The following is a 9649-nucleotide window of genomic DNA, read 5'->3' as shown; positions in this document are numbered from 1 at the left end:
GTTTATAGTTCTTCTATTTAGTGGAGGCACGAGTTCTCATATTTTGCGTTTTAATGAAGAACTCTTTTCCATATATCTTCTTCCACCTATAATCTTCAATGCTGGGCTTCAAGTTAAAAAGAAACAGTTTTTTCACAACTTTGTCACTATTATGTTGTTTGGAGTGTGGGAGTATAGAGGGAAGTTTCCAAGTGTTTGATGAAATGCCAGAGAGAGATGTAGTTGCACGGAATGCAATGGCTGCAGGCTATGCTCAGAGTTCTCGAGGTTTCAAGTGGAAGGCTCTCTCGTCCGCACAATGAATGAAATGCATTAGTTTAGAGACTCTTCTGCTGATGAATTTCATTTAACTGTCATCATGGACTTCTTCAAAAAGATGCCACAGTTCTTGGTCAAAGCAGGTTATATTTTGAGTACACTTTATGGCAGTGATTGGAAGAAAAGAATTCAGGCAAAGGAAGCTCAGGCCAATTTTACACATTTGACTGAGCGGATTTACAAGGAGTTGTTTTTATCAGGGGAAAGCGGTCAAGGTAAAAGTTGGTCAAGGGTATCAAATTGCCATGAACCCTTCTCAAGTTATCTCCAATTTGGATGGATTTTTTTTTTTTTTTTGGCTCTCAGAATCCATAGAATCCATGTTTTTGGCCGGTTTAAAGATCTGGTTACTTGCGCAAATGGTCTAGTGTCAATTATGGCCATTTTAATTATCCACACTCCAGTCGCATATCAAGTTCTAGGGCACTTGAAAACTTGCTTGGTTCTGGCATTTGGTTACAGTGTTGACACTATTTGAGCCAACTCAAGGAACATCATTTTTCCATGAAAACCTTCTACAATGGCGGGAACTGAATAGTGCGACAGAATTTATTTCTCTATATGAAGAATTGATGCCAGTGGTGCAAACTTTACCACGAGTTTTGCTACACAAGGAAATAATTGTATCAAAATTTCTTTGCCGGTTGCACATGTAGGCTAAGCTTTCCCTTGAGCCTATCCTCAGTTTGATTGCAGTTCTGTCAAGGGATTTGCATGAGGAGTTCATGCCTTTTCTCCATAAACTAATGGAAGCCATGGGAAACCTTCTAGAATCTGGTGGAGATCGAAATCCTGAAATTCTTGAACAGGTTTTCACAGCTTTCTCTTATATCTTGAAGTACATGCAGAAGCTTCTTGTAAAGGACATTGCATATGTAATGAAGATAACAAAGCAGCTGCGGTACTACCATCAAGAATATGTGCAAGAGTTTTTGGCTGAGACTGTGTCATTTGTGCTCCGAAATGCATCTGTTAAGCAACTCATAAAAGGTATACGAAAAATAATGGGAGAAATTGTCATGGAGCCTTCAGAGGAGAAAACAACAGGCTGTAGTGCTTTACTGTGGCACATTCTGAAGGGTCCAGCATCAAAATTTCATTCGAGAGCAGAGCACTACCTTCGTCTAGCCACAAATTATGATCCTTCAATAAAATCTTATTTGCAAGAGTGGGAAGACAACCCTGGGCATTAATAGGGAAGTAGGATCTTATGAGCATCGTAGATTACATGCACATTCCATTCAAATGAGTCCAGTCAAACAAATCAAGGTTTTTCATTTGGTTTATCTCGTTGTAAGTTGTCATGTTTGCAGATGTAAGAAGCGTGATTTTCTGTTCCAAGCCATCATTATGTATGTGTATTTGTGGGTTGATTCGAACTTATTCTCCTCAATGTTTGGAGCAAGACAGAGTTTGCCTATAGATGATAGACATCTCGATCTAAAGATCTTTGCAGTAGATACACGGTCTTTTCCTTGTAGTTGTTCCCTTGTCAACATTAACAAACTGGAAAAGAAGCTTCCAAAATAGGGTTGAAACAATCTACAGAAGAGAAAAAGGTTGGATTCCCCAATACAGAGATTGGTTTTGCATGTATTGCTAAGAACTGCCAAATGCTACAAGAGCTGGAACTGCATCACGGTACTGATGAGTCCCTTAGTGTCATTTCCGCCTGTCAGAATTTGCAGATCCTTCGCTTAGTTGGGTCCATTGAAGAATTTTACCATTTTAGTTTCAGTGATATTGGCCTTACCAAGTTGGCTCTTAGCTGTAAACTTCTACTGAAGCTCGAGCTAAGTAGCTATGATGGTAGCTATGATGAAATTGCTGCAATCGGGTAGTACTGTTTTATGCCTAAAGAATTGACATTAGTGAATCAGGATTTTGATGAGGGATGAATTGCGGCTCTGTCATATTGCAGCAATTTGAAGACCCTTAGGCTGGAAAATTGCAAGAAAATATATTCGAACCCTGGTCCAGTCGAACATTTGGGTTTCTGTCCTGCACTTGAACGTCTTCAGATTATTCGCTGCAATTTACAAGACAAGGAGGGTCTCCCTGCTGTCTACTGTGGTTGTATAGACTGTTCTTCTTGGTTTAAAGGATCTTAAGAGGTTATGAGTTGTCTCCTGCAATAACATTAAAGAAACTGAGATTACTCCTTCATTAGCTTCCTTGTTTACTGTTCTTAAGGAGTTCAAATGGCAACTAGACACTAAATCTCTTCTTGCTACTAGTCTTGCAGGCATTGAAATTGATCAGAAAGAAAGACTATGTTTTTGAAATTACACAGCAGTTTCGTAGTGCGCTACGAAACTGCTGTAGGTGATGGTTTTAACGCAGACAAACAGTTTGGTAATATGGGAGGGAATTTTCAAAAGGAAACACCTAAAGGATATGTAAGAAACCAAATGAAGCTATCAAAGCCGTTCAGATCAAGACAGGTGTACCTTTAAAATGGTGGAATATTTTAACTCAAGTTTAAAGTTTTCTGTTATAAAGCCACTTTATCACTGTTCATGGGGTATCAAATGAATTGCATACAAGGAATTTTGGCCTGCACACTTGTCCATCGATGAAGCCTCCAACACATCAGGAACATGGTAGTGTTCTATATTTTTGGGATATTAAAGGGCTAGAAGACATGCTGTTGTATATTCGAACAAGTTGTGGAAAACTGGAACCGAAAAGCAAGGGATATCTCCTAACACCACTGAAGCAGTTAAAGGGGTCAGCATCCAAGGTCAACATGGAGCATTGATTACCCATCTCAGCCATCTCAGCCAAACTGAAAGAAGACCAGGTGTCAAAGAACGAGGAGGAATCATTATACATGGAAGATAGAGTTAGAGTCATAGTCAAATTAGAACTCTTTAAAACTCCAGTTAAACACTTTATTGTATTTAATAGTTAGTTGAATAGCAGATAGGTGTCATCATAAGCAGTTATCGAATTCCCCTCATGCTGGAGGAGGAATCTCGAATTAGGTAGAATAAGAATTCTATATATAGCTAAGACAATGATGTAATGAGGGTTGGATATTTTATAAAACAGAGGACTGTTTTGGCTTATGTAAAAAACAGAGTTCAGTAATATAAATGACTGTTTTACTTCTCAGGATTCATAAGGGATTTTCTTGTTCAGAATGTGTGATGGTATATTTTCTTTAGTGTCCTTTTACAGTTGTACAAATGCATAATCACTTAGAATTCATTGATCATGCTCTGACTTCCTGTATGTCTTTGTAAACTGTGGGTTTATATAAGTGGTATTTTGAACATCCAAATGCTAAATGCCCTGACTTCTATGTAAGGCATCATCATTGTTTGCTGTAGTATGTTTGACTCCATAGGCCCAATGGAAACCTATGTAATGTTTGTCCAGCCTTCATTATTTGTCAAATGTTATTCACAAGAGTTAGCCATCTTATTAATAGTCAAAATCAATAATCCTTTGAGAGAGCCCTCTCAGGCTAAGGAGGCTAAGCCTTAGTCAAAAGATTGGTGTGAAATAGTTACTTGAAGTCTTCCTGGGTTGCAGCCTTCCAGGGCTTGATTTTGAGATAACATTTTGGTGCGTCTGCCGGGAGTCTGAAGACTATTCATTCCCGAAAATCATGAATCATGAAGCTGAACTTCTGAAGGTAGCAGGAGCTCAGAAGGTTTTTGAGGCTGCAAATCTACCTTGGCGACTCCATTGTTGAAGAATTCAAAATTCATACATTCATGGTGATTCCACTGGAGTTATGAAGGACCCAGATGCTACCATTCTTGTTTCAAGGTATGCATGCATAAATTTTTCAGGAATTCATGGTTTCCCAAATCATTTTCCCAAGGATGCATATTTTCTAAGGAATGGTCCAAAATTCAATGGAGAAGATTTGAGTTTAACTTTGAAGCATATATCAGATTTCTGTGATTTTACTGAGCTTCTTAGAGTTAAACATGAGGATGTTTGCATTATGTTGTTCTATGATTCACTTCAAGGGAAATGTAAACAATGGATTGAAAGCTTTCCTGCCAAATCCATTAAGTCATTTGAAGACTTTTGGCTTATGTTTTTGGAGGAATGGATGGATAGATCAGATGTCGTGGCAAACTCTCCTTCAATTCAAGGTTTCAAACAATGGAGTAATGATCATAGTAATGGAGAAACAAATGAAAATTTTTCTTTGTCCTTGTCCTCATATCTAAAATCATTTGACTGCAAGGCAGAGGATAAGATGAAATTTTTGGATGAAATTGCTGAAGACATTGAGAAAGACATTGAAGGTTTAGAAGGTCAAATTCAGGCATATAGTCTTCATAATCATGATCGTTATTTTCAGAAGTCTTCTATGGCAGAACACAAGGAGAGAGTGTTGGTTCCTTTCTCTTTCACGGTTGAGGAAGTGTACCCTGTTGTTGAAGATCAGTTTGCACAACCAGAAAGTTACGAGAACCATCAAGCTGATCATGTATTCTGGGATCCTATAGCTGACTACATGGAAGAGTTTTACTCTCCAGTGTTTCAGTTTTTCTATGAAGAGCAGAGGCAATTTCAGTGGCAGCGGTCATCACAATATCATATTGGCTCTGAACTCCTATGGAGTCAAAAAACTCAAATATCAGATAAAACAAATGATTGGCTGCATTGGAAATTTCACATTGATTGAGCTGAAAGAAATTTGAATTGATAGGGTAGGTAGGTAGGAAAATTAAAATAAGCTCAAGATTGACTGAGCATTTATTTTTCAGTAGATGTAGATTTCTTTCTCCTACAGTCATCATCAAGCTTAAGCCCGAGGTGAAGGCCCAAGAAGCTTGAAGGGAATGTTTGTCAAGCAGATTTCCGTTTGAAATAAAAAGATAAAGCACTGGACCTACGAGTTCTTAGTGTACTACAGGAGTACACTATCCCAAGTGGAGCCACTGTTATCACTCAAGAAAAAATTTTAAATTTTTCACATCAGTTCGATTGTTTGTCAAAGGCACATAAATCCTTTCTATCAGTTTCGCAGCGCAGCATGTTTTAAGTGATTTCGTAGCGCATAATTCATATTTTGCACTGGCTACGCTACGAAATCGGGGATTTGTCCTAATCCATAGCAGACCTTACCCAGCTGTCATGTTTATCAAAATCCATTTGGTTTGCATCAACAGTTGTCAGCTTATAAGGTTTTTTTAGTACCCCAGCAGATGGTGTTTCATTAGGTTAATCTGGAGCACTCTTTCCTTGGAAGAAGCCTTCTGTGGTAATCAGTAGAATCAACAAGGAATCAGACTGCGGATATCACATCATTTATTCTGGCACTGTTGCAAGTGCAAGGGAAGCTCTCATGTCAGGGGTTCCTTCTATTGCAATATCTTTGAATTGGGAAATGACAGATATTTAAAGCGGATTGATGGAAATACTGCAAGAAACGAGGTTTGACAAGCTATTATATATGGGCCTATCCTCCATTGAAGGGAGAGGATTATATTGTTTTTTGCCACCCAGAGATACAAAAGACACCGAAATCTGATAAGCTCCGTGAATGGTATCTTGCAATGTTGCGGAAGGCCACAAAGGAGTACATTGTTGTCACTTCATTGTTTCTGGCAAACACTGGGCTTGTAGCCAGTGTAAGAATTTTCAATTATGTGATATATGTTACGAGGCACAACAAAAGCTTGATGAAAGGGAGTGGCATCCTGTCAACAGTAGGGAAAAACATTTATTTAATTCTGTTGAAGTGACAGATGTTCCTGCAGATACTAGGGATAAAGATGAAATTTTGGAGAGTGAATTCTTTGATACCCGTCAGGCCTTTCTTAGCCTTTGTCAAGGAAATCATTACCAATATGATACTTTGCGACGTGCCAAGCATTCTTCCATGATGGTTCTTTATCACTTACATAATCCTACAGCACCTGCATTTGTAACCACATGCAATACCTGTCATCATGATATTGAAACAGGGCAGGGATGCCGTTGTGAAGCGGCCGATGAATGAGGCGGTTGCCTTCTGATGTGACAGCTGTGTGCTATGTTCCAGAATCACAGAAGCTTATGGCTGATAGTGAGTGCTAGAATGAGGACGGTTATTGACAGTGGATCATTTCAGTCGCTTCTGATTAGGGTGGGATTTTCGAACGACACCGATCATCTTCATGTGGTGGCCATTTCGTTATTCGTCACAATTTTGTGCTTGCGTATCATACTGGGACATTTGCTGGAGGAGAACAGATGGGTCAATGAATCCATTACGGCCCTTGCCATAGGGTGTTGTGCGGGGTTTATAGTTCTTCTATTTAGTGGAGGCACGAGTTCTCATATTTTGCGTTTTAATGAAGAACTCTTTTCCATATATCTTCTTCCACCTATAATCTTCAATGCTGGGCTTCAAGTTAAAAAGAAACAGTTTTTTCACAACTTTGTCACTATTATGTTGTTTGGAGTGTGGGAGTATAGAGGAAGGTTTCCAAGTGTTTGATGAAATGCCAGAGAGAGATGTAGTTGCATGGAATGCAATGGCTGCAGGTTATGCTCAGAGTTCTCGAGGTTTCAAGTCGAAGGCTCTCTCGTCCGCACAATGAATGAAATGCATTAGTTTAGAGATTTTTCTGCTGATGAATTTCATTTAACTGTCATCATGGACTTCTTCAAAGAGATGCCACAGTTCTTGGTCAAAGCAGGTTATATTTTGAATACACTTTATGGCAGTGATTGGGAGAAAAGACTTCAGGCAAAGGAAGCTCAGGCCAATTTTACACATTTGACTGAATTATACGAGTACTACAAGCGGATTTACAAGGAGTTGTTTTTATCAGGGGAAAGCGGTCAAGGTAAAAGTTGGTCAAGGGTATCAAATTGCCATGAACCTTTCTCAAGTTATCTCCGATTTGGATGGATGCTTTTTTTTGGCTCTCAGAATCCATGTTTTTGGCCGGTTTAAAGATCTGGTTACTTGCGCAAATGGTCTAGTGTCAATTATGGCCATTTTAATTATCCACACTCCAGTCGCATATCAAGTTCTAGGGCACTTGAAAACTTGCTTGGTTCTGGCATTTGGTTACAGCGTTGACACTATTTGAGCCAACTCAAGGAACATCATTTTTCCATGAAAACCTTCTACAATGGCGGGAACTGAATAGTGCGGCAGAATTTATTTCTCTATATGAAGAATTGATGCCAGTGGTGCAAACTTTACCACGAGTTTTGCTACACAAGGAAATAATTGTATCAAAATTTCTTTGCCGGTTGCACATGTAGGCTAAGCTTTCCCTTGAGCCTATCCTCAGTTTGATTGCAGTTCTGTCAAGGGATTTGCGTGAGGAGTTCATGCCTTTTCTCCATAAACTAATGGAAGCCATGGGAAACCTTCTAGAATCTGGTGGAGATCGAAATCCTGAAATTCTTGAACAGGTTTTCACAGCTTTCTCTTATATCTTGAAGTACATGCAGAAGCTTCTTGTAAAGGACATTGCATATGTAATGAAGATAACAAAGCAGCTGCGGTACTACCATCGAGAATATGTGCAAGAGTTTTTGGCTGAGACTGTGTCATTTGTGCTCTGAAATGCATCTGTTAAGCAGCTCATAAAAGGTATACGAAAAATAATGGGAGAAATTGTCATGGAGCCTTCAGAGGAGAAAACAACAGGCTGTAGTGCTTTACTGTGGCACATTCTGAAGGGTCCAACATCAAAATTTCATTCGAGAGTAGATCATTACCTTCGCCTAGCCACAAATTATGATCCTTCAGTAAAATCTTATTTGCAAGAGTGGGAAGACAACCCTGGGCATTAACAGGGAAGTAGGATCTTATGAGCATCGTAGATTACATGCACATTCCATTCAAATGAGTCCAGTCAAACAAATCAAGGTTTTTCATTTGGTTTATCTCGTTGTAAGTTGTCATGTTTGCAGATGTAAGAAGCGTGATTTTCTGTTCCAAGCCATCATTATGTATGTGTATTTGTGGGTTGATTCGAACTTATTCTCCTCAATGTTTGGAGCAAGACAGAGTTTGCCTATAGATGACAGACATCTCGATCTAAAGATCTTTGCAGTAGATACACAGTCTTTTCCTTGTAGTTGTTCCCTTGTCAACATTAACAAACTGGAAAAGAAGCTTCCAAAATAGGGTTGAAACAATCTACAGAAGAGAAAAAGGTTGGATTCCCCAATACAGAGATTGGTTTTGCATGTATTGCTAAGAACTGCCAAATGCTACAAGAGTTGGAACTGCATCACGGTACTGATGAGTCCCTTAGTGTCATTTCCACCTGTCAGAATTTGCAGATCCTTCGCTTAGTTGGGTCCATTGAAGAATTTTACCATTTTAGTTTCAGTGATATTGGCCTTACCAAGTTGGCTCTTAGCTTTAAACTTCTACTGAAGCTCGAGCTAAGTAGCTATGATGGTAGCTATGATGAAATTGCTGCAATCGGGTAGTACTGTTTTATGCCTGAAGAATTGACATTAGTGAATCAGGATTTTGATGAGGGATGAATTGCAGCTCTGTCATATTGCAGCAATTTGAAGACCCTTAGGCTGGAAAATTGCAAGAAAATAGATTCGAACCCCGGTCCAGTCGAACATTTGGGTTTCTGTCCTGCACTTGAACGGCTTCAGATTATTCGTTGCAATTTACAAGACAAGGAGGGTCTCCCTACTGTCTACTGTGGTTTTATAGACTGTTCTTCTTGGTTTAAAGGATCTTAAGAGGTTATGAGTTGTCTCCTGCAATAACATTAAAGAAATTGAGATTACTCCTTCATTAGCTTCCTTGTTTATTGTTCTTAAGGAGTTCAAATGGCAACTAGACACTAAATCTCTTCTTGCTACTAGTCTTGCAGGCATTGAAATTGATCAGAAAGAAAGACTGTGTTTTTGAAATTACACAGCAGTTTCGTAGCGCGCTACGAAACTGCTGTAGGTGATGGTTTTAACGCAGACAAACAGTTTGGTAATATGGGCGGGAATTTTCAAAAGGAAACACCTAAAGGATATGTAAGAAACCAAATGAAGCTATCAAAGCCGTTCAAATCAAGATAGGTGTACCTTTAAAATGGTGGAATATTTTAACTCAAGTTTAAAGTTTTCTGTTATAAAGCCACTTTATCACTATTCATGGGGTATCAAATGAATTGCATACAAGGAATTTTGGCCTGCACACTTGTCCATCGATGAAGCCTCCAACACATCAGGAACATGGTAGTGTTCTATATTTTTGGGATATTAAAGGGCTAGAAGACATGCTGCTGTATATTCGAACAAGTTGTGGAAAACTGGAACCGAAAAGCAAGGGATATCTCCTAACACCACTGAAGCAGTTAAAGGGGTCAACATCCAAGGTCAACATGGA

At 39.1% G+C, this 9649-nt stretch overlaps 2 pseudogenes; both read left to right on the top strand.

Annotated features, from left to right (window-relative positions):
• Positions 1-1064: 1064 nt before the first annotated feature.
• Positions 1065-2601, top strand: LOC149236954 (F-box protein At5g51380-like; annotated as a pseudogene).
• Positions 2602-6931: 4330 nt separating this feature from the next.
• Positions 6932-9178, top strand: LOC149236953 (F-box protein At5g51380-like; annotated as a pseudogene).
• The last annotated feature ends 471 nt before the right edge of the window (positions 9179-9649 follow it).

The sequence above is a fragment of the Pinus tabuliformis genome, chromosome 8 (genome assembly GCF_031772625.1).
Source record: "Pinus tabuliformis cultivar Carrire ecotype Pingquan chromosome 8, CPIR1, whole genome shotgun sequence".
NCBI classification, from domain to species: domain Eukaryota; kingdom Viridiplantae; phylum Streptophyta; class Pinopsida; order Pinales; family Pinaceae; genus Pinus; species Pinus tabuliformis.
This window is presented reverse-complemented; position numbering and strand designations above follow the sequence as displayed.